At 41.2% G+C, this 25,974-nt stretch overlaps 1 protein-coding gene across 1 annotated transcript in view; it reads left to right on the top strand.

Moving 5' to 3' along the window:
* The window catches only part of MEGF11 (multiple EGF like domains 11), a 334,716-nt gene that overhangs the window by 56,226 nt on the left and 252,516 nt on the right, over nt 1-25,974 (top strand). Inside the window, exon 2 of the mRNA XM_067555545.1 lies at nt 22,366-22,480. The gene's annotated coding sequence lies outside the window, so the exon portion shown is untranslated. The remainder of the gene's footprint in view (nt 1-22,365; nt 22,481-25,974) is intronic.

Raw genomic sequence — 25,974 nt, forward strand, 5'->3', positions numbered from 1 at the left:
AGGTGGAAGCTGATTGCTTTTCAGTAATGCTATGGGGAATTTAAACCATGCTGACTCACTGTGGTCCTTCAGGTAGAGCTGATGTGGGAGTCGATCATTATTAGCTTAATTTATGGATTTTTAAATGTGTTAATTAAGGACTCTATCTTGCTCCCATTCAAGTCAGTGGCAAGCAGAACAGTCCCTGAATGTCAATATTGCACTCATTTATTTCCAGCCAGTGTCAGATGTGCATGTGTAAAGTAGAGACAGCACTGTTAAAGCGACGTTTTCCAGGCTATAAACCACAATATTCACGTATTCTGAAAATTCTGTAGCCCTGGCTGAAACCAGTGGAGCATTTACTTGCCAATTAGTCCACACGCCATTTGACGTGCACCTTGCTAACAAACTAACAATAAACATACTGGTGTAGTTTGGACTACCAAAGGCAAAACCTTCCAGATGGAGCTATTGTCAAGGTGAGATCAGTTATTTACCTTAAAAACTTGGACGTTGCTCTTTTAAAATTACTGCCTTTGAGTAATAAATTCTACTTTACTTCTATATCTTTCTGTGTTTCCAATATATGGGTATATATGTACGTGTGTGTATACACCTAGGAAAATACATAAGTCTCTGAATATATAGGCAGGTGAGATATGGCAGATGTGAGAGTAGCAAGTACACTGCAAATTTATCAATACAATCCTCAAAGCGTGGAATGGGTAATTGGGTGAGTAGGTAATGACAGAGTAGCAGAAGTCCCACTATAGAGATTCTCCATCCTAGAACTTGATTCTCCCTGTCAGCAAAATAATACAATGTGGACCTTAATCATTGGCTTCTTTCTGTTTATTTCTCATGGGCAGTAGATGGACCACATTGTTTTAGGATCTTCTCTAGTTTTTCCTGCAAGACTCTCCTTCATTTAGACTAGACTGGAATATATATATATATATATTGTTTAAACCACAGCAAATTGAAACCAGTGTTGATATACAATATTTCCACAGAGACTTTACCGTATTCCACTTTCATAGTTGGAAGACATGGCTTTTAGTTGTGCTTAGCCTCACAAGCAACATAAATTTAATGGTTTTAACAAATTCCCTCATAGACATTTTCATCAGGAAAACTGATGTTTACAAGTTTGAACATGCTGTACAGTAAAAAGGCAATCTGTTGAAAGAAGAGGGAATCAGAGTGGAGAAAGGCAAATAGAGGTTTTCTTCCAGGTCATGTCTGAGGGATGTCATTAATACTCACATTTGAGGAAGACTTAGGTTTCCAGTTATAATCAATATTTGACATTAATTTAATCAGAAGAAAAAATAATCTGGGAAAGCCAGATTTCCCCTAGGAGATACAAGTGGAGAAGACAGTTCATTGGTGATCTGCCTCTAATCCAAACCAGTGCTTCAATTATCTCCGCTCCCATTTGTTTATTTGTCCCTGTTTCCTCTCTCTGGCATGGTTCCTGATAACTTGGCTAGATGCGGTCATTAAACAGCAAAATACTTCCCATATGGATTTATCATCTTTAATACAGTGCAGGGTATTTCTTTACGATTGGTAAAGTACAAATCAAGTTAGTTTTATTAGTATTGCCATATTTCTTCTGCAACGTATTTTGCAGGCAGATACATCTGAATGTGCACAGCCATGTGCACACAAGTGCACACACAGACACATTCGAAATTTTTGTCCAGAAGCACAGCTACTTCAGTTTAGGCACATGTTACTTCCACGTAAATGATCTGTATAGTTATGTTTTGGGATTTGAGTTGTGACCAAGTGCTGCGGTGTGAGGCATTGTGCATCTTAGGCTGTAGGAAGAATAGTGGGCAAGCAACACTTGCTTTACCTTTAAAAAGGTGTGGCCTTCATTCCTGCTGCCAGTGCACTGGCTAGGGCTTGTGTGTAGAGCTAGGTGACATTTTTCACGCGAAATATTTTTTCACCAAAATAAAAGAAAAATGTGGGTGACCAAACCACTTAAAAATTCAACTTGGTTTTGACAAATTTTTGGTAGTGCGGGGAAAAATCAGAAATGTCAAAATGGTTCATTTCAGCATTTTCAAAATAAAATGTTTCAATTTCATTTTAAAAAGGTGTTTATTTCACAATTTGCTTTTAAATGATTAAAAAACACATTGAAAATGTTTAAAAAACCCCTCAAAACTTCAACTAACTATTTAATTTCAGGTCAACTAAAACATTTTTGGTCAACCCACAACAACCTTTTTTTTTGACATTTTATTTTGCCAGAAAGTTTGATACGTTTTAGTTCCAAGGTGACCCGAAACTATTTTTTGTCTGATTTTTTTTGGATCTGTATCTGAACCAAACATTCAGTTATACAGGCAGGCTACTTGTGAGTCCATGGAGGTGGCAGTGATTCCTAATCTCTGCCTGCTCACAAGCTCCCCCTTTGGACCATGGAGTGTTGCATTCAGGGCTGGATCCCCTGCTTCCATTCCCCAGTGCTCTGCAACAAGGCTCTGGCTGTCTACTGCCTACTCTTCTCCCTTGTAGTTCACCACTCAGGTCCCTTCAAACTTGCTGGGACAGAAAATGGAAGCTGGCACCCCAGTCTGTAAACTCCTTTTTAAGATACAGGACTCTCCAGCCATGTCTTTCTGTAGCCTTAAGTATGGCAGCAAATAAGAGAGTCCCAACCCTCACAACTGTATTTATTTTAGGGCTGGCTAGAAAACAAGAATTCCATTTCACGAAAAATACAGAGTTTTCAAAGCTTGTTTTGTTCTGCATTGCACCAAAACTGAGACCTTTTGAAATTTTTTGTAAAAAAACAGATGCAAGAGAGACCCTAACCCATCACATGATAGTTAGTAGCCTAGGGATATGGGAATCCCAGGTTCAGATCCCAACTTGGGGCTCCTACATCCCAGGTGAGAGCCCTAACCACCAGGCTATGGAGTCAGTCTCTCTGACCTAATGCATATTTAATTATTTATACAAAGTAGAACAGCTCCAACAGGCAAGACAGAAAGACCACGCCTAGACTAGCCCATAGCTTGGTGGTTAGGGCACTTACCTGGGAGATAGAAGATCCATATTCACATTCCTAGTCTGCCCTGTTTCAGAGCAGGGATTTGAACATGGGACTCCAACATCCCAGAATGATGTTTCTGGTGCATGTGAGAGAGAAAAATTCCCCCCCAGCTCTAATTTTTTTCCTTGTGTAATCGTGGCAATAATTAGCCTTCTTCAAAGTCAGGAAATCTACTATATTAAATGGCCTGATGTCTTTTCCATGAAATGAAATGAAAAATGAAAACTGAATCTTGTTTGTTAGTTTGTGAATGTTAGGAAACCCTTAGAAATGGCACCTGTACAGATCAGTAACTAACAGAGCGTGCCAAGTGGAGGGAGAAGCTTGGTCGGTTGTTCATGTCCAAAGTGCACGGCATAAGGATGTCATCATCTCTGTTTCTTTTCTAAGGTGTATTTGAGCTAGCTGGTAACAGACTTTACAGATTATCCTCATATGTAAAGATGAGAATTATGGTCATACAAAATTAAAATTAATAACTCAATCATTATGGTGTTGAGTCAGAAGCAGCCTAATATAATGTTTATGAAGCCTGGGATTATTTACAACCCAGTTGGTTACAGAAAAGTAAACGGAAATTTGAAACCATCAGTGTTTTTATTTCCAGAGAAGCACGGTTTCCTGATTAAGTCTCCATCTCAGTGGTATGTTTGTCTCTTTTAGGCAAATGTTGTTTGACACATCTCAGAACTGATGTTTCAGAGTTGAATGGCTAGAAACTGGGAAATAGTTCAGTTGCAAAAATAAGCAATAGCTCAGGTGTTAAGCTACTGATGTGGAAAATTGCTCTGACAGTTATGATGTTGCTCTTCCTTTTAGTAAGACTTACACTATCATTTACTTCAAATACATCAGCAGATGCCTTGTTGCCTGGTACAAGCTAACCTGTGCTGTGTTGCTTATATTGTTGCAGTGATGTGTTTGTGCTAAAACAAAATACTGAATAAACAGGGGCAAAGAACTTTGTTTTATGAACATCGCACCAATTGTATCTCAAATATGGGAGGAGTTGTCTGTGTTGCAAACTCTTGTGTTCCCTGAAGCACACTATAAATACTAATACAACAGACAGGACCAGCTTTGTAAAACCAGCCTTGAGTTTTGTGCCTACATTTTTGCACCTGCAATTTATTTTAGAAGCAGACATGCAGGCACAGTCAATAAAAGCTATCTTTTGAGTTTAAATTTCTATCGTCTTTTTCTAGATTTGTGATTTGGTGATGAAGGAAAAGCAAATGAAATTAGGAAAAGTTTTGGTATATCAGATCCTCCAATCTGGGACTTTTGTTTTAGTTGTAGTTGTGGAGAAAGGGCTGCTTTAGAGAGTTGTGTCTGTATGTGGCCCTGCAGATTTAGTAATGGATCTATTTATTTGTTTTTATATGCTGTGGAATATTTATCTGGGGGAAGGAACATCTATGAGAGCTGCAAGGAATTAAAACTCTTAAACAGCGGCTACTGCTCCTTGTGAGACTGATACTCAGAATTTCCACTCTAGGAGACCAATAAATCTTACACCGTACTTTGTCATTCATTTTGGATTGTTACAAGCACACTACGATAGCTTAAAATGTGTACAAAAATGACTTTGGGGACTACTTGAAAACATTGTCGGCTTTTGGTAGGTACCTTGTGGAAAAACATGCCAGTAATATCTGAGAGAAACACACAAACTCTCACACAAACTTGGTAAACTCGTAATTTAGCAAAATAGAATTAGATGGTCCTCAACACTTGCAGAAGGTGCATTATTTTTCAATACAGGAAATATGTAGAAATAAGGTCTTTTTTTTCCTTTTCCCATTTATATTTGAGCTCCCCTCCATCTATCAGAATGATCATCCCAGTGCAGAATCTTTTCCCAAACACATGACTGTTTCTCTACTATACTAAAGTGGCTGAATTTGACTGAGGGTTATGATGGCTGATGGTGGACGGGAAGATGAGTGCACAGAAAAATAAAATTTGTCTGTGAGGAATAAAAACCTCCCTGATGTGAAAACTCTGTTATTCATTAACATCATAAAACCCATCATTTGTGTGAACACTCTTAGACTACCAAAAATGGCAGCATGGGGAGAAATGTGTCAAAGAACAAGCATCAGCTGTGAGGCTTTATGATGTCATAGAATCATTATGTCACTCAATGCCAATTGATTTCTAAGGCTGATTGCGAGCAATCATTAATCATTTTGTATTGAGCAGCTTGCCAGCTCCATCGCATCTGGGGCAAATGCAAGTGGTACCTATTTAACCAACATCCTGCTCTCAGTGCTTTCCTCCTTCAGCTCTCAAAGTACACCAGATTGCTAGAGTTGCAGCAAGGTTGATTTTTCTTTTTCTTTTTTTTTTTTTTCCAGATTCTAAACTGGTCAAAATGAAAGCTTCAGCGTGCATGTAAATTTGCTGCTTTTTGCCCATACTGACAATGATGAGCCATTGAGCTACCAGAATATGTCAGCCTGTTTCAAGTGGAAGCCAGCATGGCCACTGTAATAATAATTGAAATTCCAGAACTATAGCACAGTATCATGAGCCCTGCCTGAAGTGGTGATATTTTGTATATATATTAGCTTTAAGGAGAGGAGGGACTACACTACTGCCCCACTATTCATGCAATTGCAGTTTGGCCTCAGAACAAGGCTTGGTAAGCCAAAAGCAAGATGTAGGCTTTACTCATGGAAACGTTTATGCACATGCATTGCTTTTTGTATGAGTGGTCTCACAGAGTTCAGCACGTCTACTCCCATGTGTACAAAATTAATAAGGAAATGCATATGTGTTTGCAGGTTCGAGGCCACAGCTTGCTGGAAATCAGGTTCCAAATGAGATGTTGTGTAAATATTGCCCAAGGCAGCTATGCTACTATGTTACTGTGATGTAATCTATACATTTTGTGTTGTCGTCATGTGTGAAGCCAGGTGATTTTGTGTCTTTAAATTCTTAAGAAATCCCTCACCATGTCATAGAAGTCCAGACATACCAAGCCACAGTGTTCTTATCAACAACATTCAAGGCATGAAGATGTCTAGGAAGTTGAGTCATTTTGCAGTCCTTAACAGTATGTGTCATGATTTGTGGCTACCCATGTTGACATAGTGGACTGTCTCTAAAACACCATCAAAATTCCACTGCAGCACAAATTCCACGTCCAGGACGAAACTGGTTCAGAGGAATCCATTGCTTCCATGGTAAATCAAACCCAGGTTGATGATGTTCAGTGGGGTATGAGACAAGATGATTATTCGTCACTTTCTCTGCAGACCATGAAGCTCGCCACGCATCCTCTAGTGTAAATCCCTCACTGGGTAAACTTATCCACAATGGGCACCGTGAAGGCAGATGACCTGATGGTGGATTAAACAAGTCTTTAATTAACGATAGATGTGGCATGTCATGCAATTTCGTCATGAGCTTTGTTACGTTTTCCCCTCTGCGAACATTGCAGAGAACCGGAAACCATGGTAGAGAAGTAGATTTAAGTGTACCTGAAATAATACGCATGATGGAATTAAGTTTTACATTGATCATCTTTGTGTGAGATGAGTGAGCCCATACTAGAGCACAGTACTCTGTTGTTGAATAACAGAGTATCAAGGCTGAAGTGCGTAATGTTTGAGCATTGGTGCCCCATGTTGTTCCGGCCAGTGTTCCAAGCAGGTTGTAGCAGGTTTGACCTGAGTTGCTGTTTTTGTAAGATGGTAACAATCTGTGAGAGTTCTATCCAATTGTGAAATTAAAAATTCCTTTTCACACAACTTTGATGCTCATAACCATTTACAGAAACATTTTGGTTTAGAAATCAGAAATACACCTTTTAATATAAACTTTCCTCAGTACCTGCTCTTTGAAGCTCAGAGTAGCCAAAATGTCATATTTCAGGAGATTATTAAATACTCTTGCTCTCTGTGCTCATCTCTGATTAAGGATTGGACTTATTCTTTTGAACTTGCTGCTTCATTTCTGTTGGTACAGTCCTTTATTGCATTGCCAATAATCTGGGTCATAATGGATCAGGGTCAGTTGTCCACAGGCAAAAGAAAAGTAAAACTTGTGAAATAGTCCCTTGTGGTTGGTGCTGTTCCACAATTTGCGAGAGAACTCACCTACAGATTCAGGTATTATAAGTGGGACATATCTCATTAGGAAACTGGGCCATCTGGTACATATACTCAAACTTCACAAATTATTGCTGTTGAGAAGAAAAAAATGCTAATGCTGACTGCTAATGCTAATTCCTTCCTAAAGTTTCCTAAACAATAGTCATTGAAGTAAACCTTAAACTACAGATACTACATATTTTATCTTTTATGAAGCATAATTAGATAATTCTCCAAGGAACTTTTTATCACATGTGTTTTCCTTAATTAATATTTAATGTCATTAGCAGTCAGTCAACTTCACTTGATCAAAGACAGTGTAGGTTGTAGCACTATTCTGAGAAATAACATATCATTCACTAATTATATTATTGATTTTTATGGTCTGAAAAGTCCTAATTATATGTGATGCAAACTGGACCTGGCTGAGCCTGCTGGGGGTACTTTGAACATGAATCGTTCCTGGCAGTTTCCAGCATCTCCCTTGCATAAATCACTTCTGGGGTTGATTGTGCATCTATTTTCAAAGGTGATGTTTTAATGGACTTTGAAATCTGAAAAAATGTGTTCTGTCTGACTCCACATGAAAGAGGAAAGCGATTTGGGATTTTTTAGTTCTGATTTTAATCGTTCTGAAAAAGATTTTACATCTGTAGGCAGATACATTTGAAAAGTAGAAGTAAGATGTGATAGTTTATTTTAATTAGTGGGCCATCCTAATACAGATTTCCCCAAAGCTCCCCACACCTTTTTTTAAAATTTGAATTTTAGTACATTCTTCAAAGTTAACGATAGTTTCAAATGTTTGAAAAGTCTGGTGGAAAGGTAAAAATGCCTGAAAAATATGTCAGCTGGTGACAATTTGATTAGCACATAGGCTATGACAAATAGCAGGAATTATCATTAATGTGGCTTATGTGAAGGAGTGTAATGCTTTCATAGTAAAGAGACAAGGAATTTAGATCAATGACATAATTACAAAATGTTACTTTTTCCCTTAACTGCTTACATGGAAGAACTTGAAAAGCCCTGTTTTATACATGTATGAATAGTTAACCTATGTAGTGTCATAACATTGCTGTTTACTCTCAATTTATCATAATAAGGAGATAAGACATTACTAAGAAATATTTTGTTTAAACAGTCAAATGCTGGGCATTATTTGAGCCACAGCTTGGTCTTCATTTTTACAGCTGTCACTTATGTGCCACTCCTCATCCATTTCACACTGGGATGTTGTGAGGAACTGATAGGGATACTGAGCAGAAATAACTCTAATGTCTGCAGCAAGGTATTTGCTGAAACAATACTGTCTGATGTGTAGTGAATGCTAGGAGACCTAACTGCAAGAAGCAGAAAGGATTTGTCTTAACTCTTACAGACACCAGGAAATTCAACAAATGTTCTTGTTTATTCTAAATTCTGGTTACGCTTAAGTCAATGACAAACTCTTATTGATAGCATTTGGCCTTCTGTTGTGTGGCTGATGTTATTTTCTGTAATATTGCGAGAGGTTTGTATCAGAAAATGAATGGGCATGGACCTAACCTTACTGGTCTTAAGAGAGAGGCCCCAGCAGAAGTCAGTGGGATTACTTGTGTAAATATGGTGGGAAGGATTTGGCTTAAATGAGCTGCTGTAGGCACAACCATGACTCTCAGGAGCCATGCTGCCAGGCTGTGCTTGATTTCTCCACCTTCTCAAGGTTTTGGAGCTTAAAGAGCAGTACCAGTAGGGTGAGCCTTACCAGACTCTGACTAATCTTCACAGGGTTTGTGGAGAGACAGTGTTGCTGAGATTGGCCCAGCCATCCCCATGGAGGGCACTCAGATAGGGGCTTTCATAGATTATAAAGCCAGACGGGACCAATCTAGTCTGACCTCCTCCCTAACACAGGCCATAGGAACATCCCTGTATTGATTCTTGAACTAGAGCCTTCCGGGGAAGAAGGAAATGATGTGGTAGAAGGGCCATCTTCCTTTCCTTTCTGCAGCCCTGCAGATCTGTCCCCTCCATTAACATGGCAGCGAAGATACGATGTTGTGTCATTAACAAGCCAGTGCTACCCCCTTGCAGGACACGCACACATGACACAAATAGTATTTCAGTCCCTTGTAGGTGACCATTTTAAATGGCAAACCCTTCATAGGATGTAAACACTGAAACAATGTTTCTGACCTGCTTCTCAGGCCTTTAAAGGGGAAGAAGGGGACATGGGCTGTTATCCCAGCCTCCTTTGGAAGATGTTTTGTGGAGCAGAGATTGTGTCTGTGGGCCAATCAGAAACTTTAGACAGCTTGTAGGGTAACGTTAAGACAGTTCTTAAACAGGTGGGTTACAGATGCAAACAATGACCTCCATCCTTCCCAAACTGTTCTTCACATCTCTCTGAGATTTCAGAATGAGATGGAATGTTTTCACTCCCTTATTATATTATATTGGAGAGTCCAAATGGGTAAAATAAGGGTTGTCAGTCTAAAATAGTCTTTAACTGTTAGCTCAAAAACCAGCTCTTTTCACTGACAACATTTGAGAGTAAGAGCTGTCTGTATATCTATATATCTACACATCTATGTATCTACTATTCTGTCTGTCTCATCTAACTAGCTCTGGTATCTCTTATTTTTTGGTATTTGTATAATGCCATCATAGTATCTAGACGCTGTAGGATGTACTAGCAGGATTGAGAAGGGAATCCATTTGTCTGATTGGCACATTTTATAAAGTCATTTAAAAAGCAGGAGAGGAACTGTCCCTAGGGACTGAGAGCAGCATAATAACAATGCCATTAGTTAAGGGATTGTTTTGAACTCTGCTTCCCATGGGGGAAAAAAATCAAGTAATAAAGGGTTTAGCTCTTCTTATTGCAGATTATTTATTGAATTCCCAGACAAATAATGTCATGAAGCTGGTGTTCTGCTTGTACAGAAAATATATATCAGTAACAGGAGGGGAAAATATCACATTAATAGAATTTAATAGAATTTATATTTTTTAAAAAGGTGTAATGCCAGGACATTGAAAGCTAAGGTTAAACTAAAAATAACCCAAATATTTGAAGGCATAGAATGTAGAGTTAGGGTACCTCAGACAACCCTCTCTGTGCCCTATTGTCAGGTAGAGAGCTAGTGGACTGAGCGTTGGGCTGGGATCCAGGAATGTCAGCATTCTATTCCCAAGTCTACCAGTGAATTTGTATTTAAATAGCACCTTTTCTTCAAAGTGCTTAACAAACATTAATGAGGCCTCACAATCTCCCCTGTGAGGTTTGGAAGAAGTACTTGCCCCATTTTACAGATGGGAAAACAGGCAGTGAGCGATTAAGGTATATGCATACACAACTCTCTGCTTTCATATACAAAACATATGTAATTCTATCTTATTCTTTTCTATTTTATACACGTTCTTCTATCACATTTATCATCAAAGTATCTGAGCACCTTCCAGTGGTACTGTGACTCATCTCCGTCATACGTGGTTCATTCTTTCTCTCATTTTCTCCCCGGAGGAACTAGCGCACATGTACAAAAGTACATGGAGAACTGAGGCTCTGCTTTGTATAGCTGGGAATAAAACTCTTAACTTTGTCTCCCATTTTTGTGCTTTAGTTGCAAGACCATCCTTCCCCTCCTAATTTGAATCCAAAAGGCACCTTAGGAAGGATGTGATGAAGAAAGTGCTCACTCAGATAGAGCAGGCTAGAGAACTGTACAGTTAGAAAGGGTAAGGTCAAAAGTCTCTAGGCAAATATTATATGTTTTCACTCATAGTCCCTCTTCACAGAGAGGATGTCCAGTAAGGGACAGCACATCATACAAAGACTTGGATAGACCAGCCTTCAAGGGAAATTCAAGCTGTTTTTTGGATTTGGTTGTATCTCCTCTTTTTACAGCCATTTTTATTTCAACATTATTGAGTGGGAATGAGAGAGAACAAAAGGTTGCTTGGCTAGAAATGCCCAGAGGTTTTACTAACAGTGCCCTATATAGCAAGAGGACTGTTAGCCTCTCTCTTTATTGTGGAAGAGAATGAGGTTAATGAAGTGCAGGCATAATGCATGCTCCAGCCCACAGATTCATAGATTCCAACGCCAGAAGGGACCATTATGATCATCTAATGTGACCTTCTGTATAACACAGGCCATAGAACTTCCCCAAAATGATTCCTAGAGCAGAGCTTTTAGAAAAACATCCGATCTTGATTTTAAAATGGTCAGTGACAGAAAATTTACCATGACCCTTGGTAAATTGTTCCAACTGGTAATTACTTTCACCGTTAAAAATGTACACCTTATTTCCAGGCTGAATTTATCTAGTGTCAATTTCCAGCCATTGGATCATATTATATCTTTTTCTGCTAAATTGAAGAGCCCATCATTAAATATTTGTTCACCATGTAGGTACTTATAGACTTTGATCAAATCACCCATTAATCTTCTCTTTGTTAGACTCAAAGAGCTCAGTCTATTTAGTTTATCATTATAAGGTAGGTTTCTAGTTCTTTCATGTACCCATTTAGCAGGAAATGCAGAGGAGGCAGCATAACATATGGAGTCAAGGGTGACTCCTGGGGAGATGGTGAAAGCATCAGTTCAAGAATTATTTGAATAGCCAGGAGTTTAAAAAATATCAAAGGGCCTTTTAAAAATGGTTTTGTGCTGCATCTGTCCCTTCCTCCTTGTCTCTGTCTGTGTTGTCTATTTAAAGTCTAAATTGCTGTGAGCCAGGGACCTGCGTCCTACGGGTCTGTAAAGCACCTTGTGCCCTTTTGGGTGCTACAGAAATAACAATAAATCATGTACATGTTGCTTTTGGAGTAGGCAAGATGTTGTTAGGGTTCATTGTGTCTGCAAAATGGAAATTGATACTACATGTGATGGGGGACAAAAGAGAAGGCTGAGGCTGGTAAGAGTGAATGGGTTATTCAGATAAAGTGAGGGATAATAAAGCTCAAATGAGTGGCAAGCACATAGCTGAAATCACCTATCTTGCTTCTACTGGGATCACCTGAAATTCACACCATTAAACTTTTTCACACAGGAAGAAGTGTTGCTTCTCTCAGGCGAGAGCGGTAATCAGCCACATTATAAACTCTTGAACCTTTACCCTACCATACAGATGGTATATGTGGAAGCCCAGCAAATGCTAAAAGTTGTAACTAAGAACCTGATAGCTACCTAGGTCCCCCAGATACAGGCATAATTAAGTTTGAATGCACTGGTGGAGAGGGTAACTTGAAGTAAATTTTGTGGAGGAATGGTGCTGAACAGCTGTTGGTTCTGAAAGACATTCACAGGTAGTTTTAAGTGGGATTATTCAGAGATGTTTCTGGCCAGCTTTGTGTGTGGGAGGAGGACATAGAGGACGGAGGATGTTTAGCAGATTAGAGAAATGACTGTCCCAAAGCAGGAGGGAAGTGGGACCTGGCAGAGTGCACACAAGGGAATGGAACATGATCAAACCAGGGCTGATGTAAGACAATGCCATTTGAAGTGGACTGTGGGGAGTTGAGAGGAGCTTCTTTCATGTGAGGTCATGGAGAGGAGACAGTAGCTTGTATGGCAAATACAGGATTTCCACAGGCCAGCGCCACAAGCTTACACCTACACTGAACTGTGGTTGAGGTAGTGGATCAGTGCATAGTCAGTGTGTGAGAGGGGCATGCATATAATAATCTATTGGAAATCCTTCCTTTGTCCGAGGTTCACTTCTGTCACTTCTTTTTTGGCTCTGCAAATACAGGTTTTAGATTTCTTGGGGCAAAAAACAAACAAACATGTAGGAGTGTACTATTAAGAGCTGGACTGCTGTGATTTTCTCCCTGGAACATATCCTCAATCATTTTTGGCAAGTCAGGGGACTCTTTTTTGCTCTGAGCAGCTAGGCACAAACTCCAACTCATCCGTTCCAACAGGAGGGAGTTCACTAACACAGAAACTTGGTCAGCCTTGCATTTAGAATAATCGAATCCTAGGGTTAGAAGGGACCGCAAGAGTCATCTAGTCTAACCCACGCCAAGAGGCAGGATTTGTTGTGTCTAACCAGCTAAGACAGATGGCTGTCCAGCCTCTTTTTGAAACCTCCGGGGAAGGAGATTCCTCGACTTCCCTGCATTTGTCTTCTTGCCATGTTTGCAAGTGACAGTCTAATCAAATGTGTGGAAGTGCCTGCAGTCCCACTGAGAACAGCACAATATAGATGAGGGGAGCATTTCCCGTTCCTTTCAAACGCAATTGCCCACTCTCGCTGGACCAGAGATGTTAGGAGCTAAGACTGAGAACAGCTCAAGACCAGAGAAGGTAATCCAAGCTTGAAGGTTTGTGTGTAACAGCAGTAGATTGAAGAGGCAAAGCATTACCTTGCTGAGGTGCAGAAAGGTGTCACACTAGTGGCTTAGCACATTGCAACTAAAAGAAAGCACTTTCACATCCTTATGTTCTGCTCTCTCTGCAGGATGACACCTGCCTATGGAATTTTCTATGAAACATGCTGGGATAAGACTAGAACAACATTAAAACTGGAGCATGTTTGTTCTAATATGATTTGCCCAGTCCACACAAGCTGGCTAAACCCTGGCCCCAGTCCTACAAGCACTTATGCCCATGAATAGCCCCACTGAGCTCAAAGGGACTCATGCATAAACTGTGCAAGTGTTTGCAAGACTGGCCTATATGAGGACACAGCAGAATTTAAGCATGTTTTTTAAACCAAGCCCTATAGGTTGAACTGAAGAAAACGTCTTGCATCCCTATGGCTGGAAATAGGCAAGAAGTCTTAGGAGCATGAAGTTAGGCACGTGTTTAAGTACCTCGCTAAATCAGGCTTAAATATGTAATCAGTGGGCTGTGATGCAATAGTCTTATAACTTCTGGGGACATCTAAGAACCATTTCTGTTTCCTGGGAGTTCAAATTCCCTGATAGTTATTGGATCATATGACTTTGGTTTTGGATCATGTGATTTTGGTTTGGGGATAAGAGAACTCCTGTCCCAGCTAGTCTTGTGTAGGAGGATGTGCGCTGAGGGGCTCTCTCCTCACTACAGGGCAGATTCTGGCCCAGTGTGCAAAGATGCAGAAAGGGCATATGGAGCTTTGCAGACCCATCTCTTGTGTTCCTGAGCAAGGTGGGCAGCAATCCAATTGTGGGATTTTCCCCCCCCCCTGAGTGCCAGGTGTTTGAAAGCAAGCGGGAAGAGGGGAGAGCTGGCTATGAAGGGGGAAGTAAAAGACAGTACCTTCATTGTGACATTCTTGATAAGGTGGAGCAATACAGATAGAAAAATTTATTTGTTCTCAGTTGTGTAGGAAACCGGAATATGCATTGGCTCTAAAATTCCCTTGAAAGCCAGAGACCAGCCCACCACTTTTAGCTCTATTACAGTATAACGACTTTGGGAATTACTATAACAGTGTATGACAGCAAATTTAAAAGGACAAGTGGAGGAGAGAGATGGGCCGTAGCTTCTTCTAGGCTAAGCCTACACTGACAGCAGCAAATTCACCACCGTTAGATCAATTTCTCTGGATCAACTGAACGGTCAGTGAAGACCCGCTCAGTCGATCCAGAAATCGACATATTAAGACCACCTCCACAACTAGTGTAGCACTGCATCGATGGGAACTCGGTTCCCATCGGCGCAGTGCAGTGAAGACAGTGCGCAGAAGAGAACCGCAGAAGTCGATGGGAGTTACACAAGTTTTTTGCATAGCTTGCGTAACTCCGGTTGACTGCCGCCGAATCTCGGAGGTAAGTGTAGACAGGGACCTAGAGGCCAGATAGTGTGATCTGTATTTGCCCTTCAATTACTTCTTGTGATTCTAGTGCCATCTGCACTCAATGACAGAACTGCTAGGTCCAAATTCTCTGCTAGTCTAAATTGACACATTGACTTCAGCAGAACTGCCATTTACACAAGTAGAAAATTTGGCCCTTATTTTTATTCTCCTGCATTATATTTAAGACATTTCATTGCAGTCCCTTTGGTTCATTATGGGTTTGTTCTGTCTGATGTATTAATGAGTGTTCTTCCTCATCCCCGATGACAGATGTTTTTGCATGGTGCCCTGTTACTGTAAGCCAGGTGCTTTTACCCTTAATGAACAATTTCCTGGAAAAAAAATGAAATAAACAATAGATAAAGTGGGCCAGAGAGACAGCAGAGCACAGTTATGTGAGTTTAGCACAGTTATGTGAAATTAAATAGGGGTTGGGGTCATGTTCTCGTTTGTGTCTCTCTTCATTATTATAATAATTCAACGCTTTGGAACAAATTTTGAAAATTTAAATGATGGTTCCTGGAAAGGTGAGGATGCTCTGTGGGGCCAATAAACTGCCTGGATCTGCTGGGGAGTCTGGCCAGATCCTCCTTTCTCCAGCACACGGTAAAGGAGCAGAAACGGTCCCCAAACATCATGGAACCACAGCTACCACCAGCCCCCCTCCAAGCCCCTGGAAACCCTTCTTATGAATAAATAATTGGTTCCTACGGGCGTACTGGGTGTGACTAATGGGGGTCAGTTATGAGATGATAACTGGGCACCATGTTCCCTTGGGAAAGGACTCAAAAGCAACTGCAAACATCTCTGAAAATTAAGGGTACTTTAGCCATCACTGTCTCCTCCAGGGAGTCAGCCTCCCTCTTGCTGAAAGGGTAGATGTATTCAGCCACTGTGTGGGGCTGCAGGAGCCAGTGGCAAAGAGGCATGTGTACAAGCCATGCTGTCAAAGCAAGGTTGGACTTGTGAGGCAGACAGAGGAGCAAACTGCTCCATCCATCTGGGGGAGGGGAGGAATTTGAGATGTCTTTTCCCCTGCCTCAGTGGGTTTTGAAACCCTTTCTCTCTGTTTCTTTAGCTGAGCTGCCATTCCCATCTGACTGAAAGCATAATCTGGTTACAAAGGTCTGACTAGGATATTCAGTGTGTTCTCCACACCCAGTGGAGAGGAGCCCTGGGCCTCACAATTTGCCTATGTATTTTGCTGTCAGGGTTGTAGTAGTTGAGATTTAAGCCCATTTAGGGGAATGACCCTTAACTTGCCTGCTGTATTATCCAGGCCTTAGATAACAAAAGTCAATTTTCAAATGTAGCTGTCTAAAGTTAAGCATCTAAATCCATATTTAGGCACCTAAATAAGTGCCCAGATTTTCAGAGGTGCTGAGCATAGGGGACAAAGGGATTTAAGAGTGCTCAGAACCCCTGAAAATCAGGGTATTCATTTAGGTACCTAAACATGAGTTTAAGCTCCTAATTTCAGACTTCCAGTTTTGATACTGTGGGGCCAAATCCCTTTACTCCAAAATGTACAGTGTTGCAGGTATTCCCAATAGGAAGCATAGGGAAAACAAGGGAAGGCTATAGCTACTGAGGTAGCCTCCTGTATTTTAGGTAAAATGGGTAATTTTTTAAAGTGCCATCATTATATTTTAATTTTCATGCTACTGGAAATTTAGAAATTGATTAAACATCCTTCTCAGATTTAGCAGGAACTTGGCAGACGTTTATTTAAAAAAAAAGTAAAGTTTCTATTTTGGCTGCCCTGCCAATGCATTAATGGATATGAAGTTGAAAAACTTTGAATTAAGGTTTCAAGAGGCTCAGAGGAAAATTGCATGCTGGAAGAGAGCATCTGACTGCTGTTGTAACTGAGAATACTTCAGAGGATAGAGTGCTGTGGAAACAAAGGGATCTGGAGAAGGAGATCAGATGAAGACATACACTATCCGACCAGTGAGGTTTCTAAGGTGTAGAAGCAGCAGATGCAGAGATTGTTTCATGAGTGTGTATGAAAAAACTTAACAGTTTTGACATGTCTGCAGCATTTCATGAAAACCTGAGTTCAGTTTTCAGCATTCAGTAGTTTTGCTTTGTTTGGATTACGATATCAAGAGTTTCTTTGGAGACTAAAAGGCATTAGCAAGCTTTGAAACCAGACTGGAAAAACTGAATCTGGACTCTTGTTGATGTCTCCTGGTTTACAGACCAACCTTCTCCCACAGATATTGCATTGTTCTGGAATAGAAGAGAAGAGAGGACTTTGGGTTGAAAAATGAGATTTAGCATTGGGATTTGATAGCACTGCTATGGATCAACATTCATCAATCTAATTTAGTTAACTTGTCACTTGCTCAACTGTACTTGGGCTTTTTAGTTGTTTGTTTCATTATATTTTCCTCTAGATAAATGAAGACAAAAAGGGATGATAAATAGCAGTGATGTATTCAAATGAAAATACAGATGAAACTCTACACTTCCTAACAGAGGCTTCTGCTTGACTTTTGCGCTACATTAGAATTCTGCTGTATTTGTTCAGTTACATTTATTTGAAGTTGCTTTGTCTCATTCAGTTGTGTCAATAACACTTGTCATTAATCTTGCCCATAGAAGAAAGATACATGGGTTTGTACTTCAGGCCACATCTACAAACATTTTTTTGCACCTGTATAATTATTTCTGTTAGAGGTGCGATTTTTTTTTGTTTTAATCAGAATAATTATACTGGTACAATTCCAACTGTGGATGCAGTAATACTTGTATAAAGGTGCCTTATACCAGTATAACGTATTCCTCTTTCCATACTGGAAGAGCTATCTTGGAATAAAGCAACACTATACTGATATAACTGCATTCACACTAGGGATTTGTTCAGTTTTAACTATACCAATAGAGTCAAAGCAATACAACTTCTGTGTATAGATGAAACCTGAGTGTGTGGTTACCCTGGGCATACTGCACCTGGCTGTGGTTGGATGTATGGGTGGGATGTACAAAGTCTGAAGTGGCACTTGTATGAAGTGGCAGATAAAGCCTGGGTTGCAAGTGTTTGTAACTTTTTAAGTCTCACTTTTTAAGTGTATCAGGAATGAGGTAATTGGGTGGCTTTCTAGTGTGAAAGGTGCTGGCGACTGTGATTGCTACACTTGATCTAAGGCTTGTAAATAAGGCATACTTCAGGATATACATGATTGTGATCATATAGGGTGAGCTTTTCAAAAGTGCTTCAGTTGGAGCAGGGTTAGGATATTGCTGAATACTTTTGAAAGCCCCATCCTTAACCTCTGCTATTTGCACCTGCAATGAATCACAGGTGCCAATGCAGAGCCACACTGAGGTCAGACTACGTGATCATGATGGTCATTTCTGGCCTTACAGCCTTTGTGTCAGGCTGAGTCATGGCCATTCTGCCTACGCTTATGGCATGCTGGCAATGCTGTAGTTCTAGTGAGAGAAACCATATAAACAAAAAGAATGAGCTTCAGTGGTTTGTATGTGTCACTAGAAAGGCTCATCACAGGAACAGATTAATACTTTGGGTGTGGTTGGTTATTTCATGGACTGATGTAGGTGCCAACAAAATAACACAGTCAGCAAATGGAGTTTTATCATACGCTGTAATTAAGATTCTAGTCCCAGACACTGTAGAAGAACTAACCGTGAGTGTTTTAGAGGACATAGTGCTGCAGTGGATCAGCTTCCCTGCCTTTCATTCTTTTGAGTCCTATTTTATAGCATGTAAGTCATATGAGGAAATGTACATGAGGCTGTGTTGGATGCCCATGTACTGTTATCTCTATGGGGTCACTTCTCCCTGCCACACACCCCAACTCTGTAGTTGCAAACAGCAGTGCCTGCGTAGCTCCACTGTGCAGGGGATTAGGGCCTTGGGGGGACGGACAGTCCTGCGGTTCCATACACTCACCACAGCTCCCTGCATGGCAGTGCACAATAGGCAGATGAGGGTGAACTACATAGGGGTGAGATCAGAGAATCCACCATGGGTACACTGGACTCCAGAAGACCCCGGAAGACTTAGTCAGACATTGGGTAGGCTCACCAGTTGCTCCATAGCCCGCAAGACATCCTCCCCTGTGGAGATTCCTCTGGGTGCGTGAATTGTATATATCCCTTTGGAAGAAATCGCTGTTGAAGTGTTTGCCGTCTAGGTGTGTGAGAGTTATTTTTTCCCTGTCTAATCCACCATCACAGTGTCTCTGTGTCTAGAAGGAACATTAAAGTTCCAGTGGAGTTGATTTTAGAATAATGAGTCCGAACATTAAAAGGCCAGATTACTCAATTTATGCCAGTTGTTCATTTCAAGCACAAAATAACAAGATAACATTTTAATTTTATTCTAAATAAACGACAGGCCGATTTTTGAAAAAATAATCTCTTTGAAAGGGAACCAGAAGTTGTCTGCACTTCGGCACTGGTTCACTGACATTTTTATGTGCTGTTGATGTAGTGTTTTAATTATAGTTATGCTGGGCAGTCCATTGATTGTAATTACTCAGTTATTTAAGGAAAAGATTTTTTGTATTTTTAAAATTAGATAGTTAAAGATGTAAAACCGCAAGTATTGATCTAAAATGAGGTGTCCCAATTTCCGATCGTATTGATCTTGATCTATTTTAGGTATTTATACCTCATTACCTTAGTATCTGAGTGCCCCACAATCTTAATGTATTCGTCCTCCCAGCAGCCTTGAGAGATAGGGCAGTGCTATTAGACCTATTGTATGGCTGGGATATGAAGTACGGAGAGACTAAGTGATTTGCCCAAGGTCACACTAGAAGGCTGAGGTAGAGGAGAGATTTAAACACCCATCTTCTTAGTACTAGACTAATGCCCTAACCACTGTGCCATCCTTCCTCACACCAAATGGCTTTCAAAGCCCTTAACAAAACCAGTTACCTGGATTTCTTTTGCTTTCCTTACTGGTAGATCATTGAAAAAGCAGATGAATAATGATCTCTATGTGTCACTCTGGCCACACTCTCCCTTGAAGGCTGTGAAGAAACTCCATGCATTTCCAAAAATAATCTGCAATAGATTGATGAAACCTTCAATTGTTATTCATTCCATGGCACTGGATTTATCCTGCTGTCCTCTATCTAGCCAAGCTCCCAGTGATTTCAATGGAAGTTTTCTCGATAAGAGGCCTGAACTATGGCTTTTACAGCTAGATTTATTGAAAGAGTTTAGGTGTCTAATTCCCATTTAAAATAATGGGAGTTAGGCTCCTAAATACTTTAAAATATCTGACCCTTAGATATCTCTGCAGTAAGGTTCATGGACTGCTCCTGGTAACGGTTTAATTGACATTGCTGTATTTTATAGATGAGAAGTTAAAAGCTGCTTACGGGATTTGGATGCTCAATTCCTATTAAAAAGGGGCATCCCAATACCCATGTCAGTTTTGGGAAACTCAGCTGGTATCTGTCAGAAAACATGCTAAGGGATGACAACAGGCCACTCTTTAAATACTAACAAACCCAGCATAGTTAGGGCTCATGTAGGTTGTTCTGCAGTTTAAAAGAATCCTTTTAAAAATAGGTCTTGGTAAATATAATTACTTCTGTCAATCTTTGAAGAGCAGATTTTGAAATTCCTGTTTCTGCTGAGCAGCACTTAGCTCCAGGAGGAGTCTTGTTGAAGTGAATGCTCTTCAAATTGAGCAAGACGATCAGGATCTGGCCCTTTACATGGTTTCTCTCCCCTCATCCCCAGGATTTCTCAATAAATGGGTAAACCCCTAAATTTTCCTTTCCTTTTTCATTTCCTGTTCCACATCAATTATCTAAAATGTCACCTAATCATTGTTTAATTTATGTTTCGTTCCTGCCGTTCACTTTTTCTCTGCTCTAAAATGTCAGCTGAGCAGCAGGGGTGCATGTATATATCTTTGGCTCTTGTATATAACTTTTCATATTGTTGATAGAATGATTTATCCTGAAAATGTACGTTTCCTGTTGCTGTTGGGACATCACTATGGCTGGAAGGACAGATTTAGGGGAATACTGTGTCCAGACTTTGCACTTGTGTATAATCAGAGAGGGATCCCAGTGCCGGACACAACGGCAGACTGCTGATGCTGCTGGCACTGGCCTCTCCAGAGGGGATGGGCATGAGTTAGCCCTGCCCAGTGGTGTGTATCTGAATGTGTGTGTGTGTGTGTGGAGCAGGTCTAGGTCACTGCACGCAGGCAGCTCCAGTGCATGAATCATATTAGGGCTTTTTGTAGAGGTGAAGGATGTTCCTATACTGCAGCTATTCTCAGCTGCTGGACTGCCCCCTTGAGGCCATAGGCAGACAAGCAAAAGATACGGCAGCCCCATGACTGCTCTAACCTACACTGGGGCCAGATAGTGATTGCAGGGAATTGGGGAGGTGATGGATTTATCGAGAGCATGATTTTTGCAGTGCAAATTAGAGTTGAACTCTTTTACACCCCCTGTGTGTTGATCATAAGCTGCCCTCAATAGCAGAATTGGAATGGCAATTAATTCCAGAGGTTTAAGGGAAATATCATCTATCGTTAACAGAAACATTTTCTTGCCTACTGTGCGGTGCATTCCTATTTATGCCTTATGCAATAAATACAGGAGTAATTCAGAAATCCAATGCACAGTCCAGTGTTTATGCTGTTTATTTTATCATTTGCATTTACTGAAGCCTGAACAATGAGAATCAATTGAGTTGGTTTCAGGTAAACAGTGTTTTAATGTTGGGTAGCATGCATTTCCAGTAACTGTAACTATTTCCCATGGAAAGTTGTTTTTAAATAAAAAACAAATCATGGAAACCTTTCTATGGGTCATGGCCAAGATTTTCAAATGTGGCTAGTTATTTTGAATCCCTCAAATTTGGATGCTCAACCTAAGATACCTTAAAGCAACTTGATTTTAAGAGTGCATGCTCAGCACTGTCTGCAGCTCCCTTTATGGTATCTCAAGTTGGTAGCCATAAACTTGCTAGTCAGTTTTGAAACCCATGGCCAAGCATAGCTCTTGTAATAGCCTGTTCTTAAGAAGATCTAGTGTGGAGCCAAGTGTCTCTTCAAGTGGTCCCTTGCTTAAAAATATCAGATGGAGAGAAAGTACTGATTTTGTGTGTTGGACTCTTAATTCTTCTTAGAAAGTAAAATGGTCTGATGAACAAACACGCAGTCACTTTTCATGCTTAGTTCAGTGGTGTCTGTCTAGTTTGTCATCTGCTTTAATTGAAATAGACAGTTCTGTTCTGCCTTGCGAAACTGCTCACATGCATTTATGAATAAACACTACAGTACCTTTTAGCCCAGTGCATATTGATTTTCTTGTTAGGATATATGCTTATGCATGCTTGTTTCTTCCATTTCTATCTTAAGTCACTTCCACTCCCCTCACCATTCTTTATTGACCTATATTTTGTACCTGTTGACCATTTGCAGTGCCAAGGAACTTTGAAGATCCCAGCTTGTGTCTCCCTGCCAATGCAGTGTGCGTTCCTTAAAGCCCCAATAGTCTATTGACACAGGAGCCAGGAGGAATTTTCAACACACTGAGGTAAGGCAGTATAACACAGATGCTTCAGCTTTGCTATACAGTTTTTAGAGAAAGAAATGACTTTTTGTTAAATGAATGGGATAGAATCTTTGGAAGCCTATGTCGAAAATGTGGCTTATATTAGTTTCTTGAATCTATATTCAGGCACTTAAAGGGGAGAGTTTCAGAAGTATCTGGGCATATAGGAACATCAAATCCCATTGAAAGGGTCACTTGAGTTTTGGGCGCTTTTAAAATTCTCTTCCCTAACATACAAGTGTTCTGACTTTCACAAGTACGGTGGGTCCCCAGATGCTACTGAAATAAATGGGAGGTGTAGGTGCCCAACGCTTTTGAAAAGGGAATGTTCCTGCCACATCTGTGCTCTACCCAGCAGGGATCCATTGAGTTTTTGTCCCCTCTGCACGTAGGCTCTGATCCTGGTAGGTATTGTGTGCCCTCAGGTTGGATTACATATATTGAGGGTTAGGAGAAAACAATCTGTTTTATCTGTGTTCTTGTGACACTTCATTCAGTTTAAATGATTATCTGCATCTTTCAATTTCTCTGCAAACCCAAGCACAGTTTCACTAACAAAGCATTTTGCAAAACGTACCCACAGACAAATAAATCAATGGCTTGCCACTTAGTGGGTTTTCTGTAGCTAAGATTAGTGGGTGAACAGTGAGAATGCATTACCATTCTGCTGTGATGAAACCAGTGGAGCGGTTTTCAGGATGCAGGATGAATAGTTCTCTGTCAGTACTATAGCTGAGGTAATGAAATTAATTCTAAAAGGAGCCTGGGTATGTGAAAATGGCTTGATGTATAACAGACATGTGACCCAATCCATTGTAATTAACAGAGAGTGACACCATGGAAAAAATTACACAATGAATATTGTGTACAGTAAGAGCCTCTATTCTGCCAGATTGTGCCTCGCCTTGAGCACCTTCAACTCTGGGGCTCCATGTTGGCCAGCAAGTCACAGCCTATCAAATGAGTCATCTGATTGGTTGCACTACTGGCGCACCAAGGACCCACTGATTGGTTGGCTTCTGGGACTGAACCTTGAAGGGGGAGATTTCCCTTCAACGTAAGGCCCTGCTGTTCCTCATCTTCCCTGTTTTGTGAGTTGGACCAGACTAAGGTTCTTCACTCTACAGTGTCTGATATATTTGGGATTCTGATATTAATGATGACTGGCAATAACCCATTGCATTTCCTGGAGCTCATGTGGGGCCTAGTGAGATGGTTTCATTTCTGCCACCCTGCATTACAAAGCTCACAGCTTTATCAGCTGTCAGACTGGGCAGGTAGTCTTTAAGGGAGAGCTAATTTCTAGGAGTCAGGTTTTGCTCAGGCTTGCATTCAGTATTGAGGCCAGGTTGTTGGGCTTAGGAATTGTAAGGACTCAGCGCCACCCTCCCAAAGCATGCGGAGAGATGCAGAACAAGGGCCCACCTGCCTCCACATCAGCCAGAAGAGGGGGGGAGGGAGGAGCTGCAAACTGCAGCGGTGCTCTCTCTTCTCTCTGGGAATGCAGGGCTCCCTGTAATGCACGTGCCTCCAATGCAGTTTATGGCTTTGTAGCCATGTTAGTGCCCTTGGTCATTTTACAGGTTGTAATTGGTGGGGAACCTAGGTTCAGATTTACAAAGGTATTTAGGTGCTTAAAGGTGCAGATAGGTTCCAAATGGGGTTTACAAAAGGGCCTGAAGTCATAGAATCATAGAGTTGGAAGGGACCTCAGGAGGTCATCTAGTCCAACCCCCTGCTCAAAGCAGGACTAACCTGAGTTAAATAATCCTAGTGAGGGTTTTGTCAAGCCGCAGCTTAAAAACCTCTAAAGATGGAGATTCCACCACCTCCCTAGGTAACCCACTCTAATGCTTCACCACCCTCCTAGTGAAAAACTTTTTCCTAATGTCCAACCTAGACCTCCCCCGCTGCAACTTGAAACCATTGCTCCTTGTTCTGTCATCTGCCACCACTGAGATCAGCCTAGCTCCATCCTCCCTGGAACCCCCTTTCAGGTAGTTAAAGGCCACTATCAAATCCCCCCTCATTCTTCTCTTCTGCAGGCTAAACAAGCCTCGTTCCCTCAGCCTCTCCTCATACGTCTTGTGCTCCAGCCCCCTCATCATTTTTGTTGCCCTCCGCTGGACTCTCTCCAACTTGTCCACATTGTTTCTGTAGTGGGGGGCCCAAAACTGGACACAATACTCCAAATGCAGCCTCACCAATACCGAATAGAGGGGAATAATCACTTCCCTCAATCTGCTGGCAATGCTCCTACTAATGCAGCCCAATATGCTATTAGCCTTCTTGGCAACCAGGGCACACTGCTGGCTCATATCCAGCTTCTTATCCACTGTTACCCCCAGGTCCTTTTCTGCAGAACTGCTGCCTAGCTCATCGGTCCCCAGTCTGTAGCTGTGCGTGGGATTCTTCCTTCCTAAGTGCAGGACTCTGCACTTGTCCTTGTTGAACCTCATTAGATTTCTTTTGGCCCAATCCTCCAGTTTGTTTAGGTCACTCTGTATCCTATCCCTACCCTCCAGGGTATCTACCACTCCCCCCATCTTAGTGTCATCTGCAAACATGTTGAGGGTGCAATCTACCCCATCTTCCAGATCATTAATGAAGATGAACAAAACCGGCCCCAGGACCGACTCCTGGGGCACTCCACTTGTGACCGGCTGCCAGCTAGACATGGAGCCATTGTTCACTACTCATTGAGCCCTATGCTCTAGCCAGTTCTCGATCCATTTTATAGTCCATTCATCCAACCCATACTTCTTTAACTTGCTGATAAGAATACTGTGAGAGACCGTATCAAAAGCTTTGCTAAAGTCAAGGTATATCACGTCCACCGCTTTCCCTATATCCACAGAGCCAGTCACCTCTTCATAGAAAGCAATCAGGTTGGTCAGGCATGACTTTCCCTTGGTGAATCCATGTTGACTGTTCCTGATCACCTTCCTCTCTTCCAAGTGCCTTAAAATGGATTCCTTGAGGACCTGCTCCATGATTTTTCCAGGGATTGAGGTAAGGCTGACAGGTCTGTAGTTCCCCGGCTCCTCTTTCCTCCCTTTCTTAAAGATGGGCACTATATTTGCTTTTTTCCAGTCATCAGGGACCTTCCCCAATTGCCACAAGCTTTCAAAGATAATAGCCAATGTCTCTGAAATCACCTCAGCCAACTCCCTCAGCACCCTCGGGTGCATTGCATCCAGCCCCATGGACTTGTGTATGTCCAGTCTTTCTAAATAGTCTTGGACCTGTTCTTTCAGCACTGCGGGATGTTCACTTCCTTCCCATACTGTGCCGCCCAGTGCAGTAGTCTGGGAGCTGACCTTGTCTGTGAAGACAGAGGCAAAAAAGGCATTGAGTACCTCAGCTTTCTCCACATCCTCTGTCACTAGGTTGCCTCCCCCATTCTGTAAGGGGCCCACATTTTCCCTAATCTTCCTCTTCTTGGTAACATACCCGTAGAAACCCTTCTTGTTCCC

Source organism: Emydura macquarii, unplaced genomic scaffold (genome assembly GCF_026122565.2).
Source record: "Emydura macquarii macquarii isolate MOO-44397 ecotype Brisbane River unplaced genomic scaffold, CSIRO-AGI_Emac_v2 contig_1644, whole genome shotgun sequence".
Classification (NCBI taxonomy): domain Eukaryota; kingdom Metazoa; phylum Chordata; order Testudines; family Chelidae; genus Emydura; species Emydura macquarii.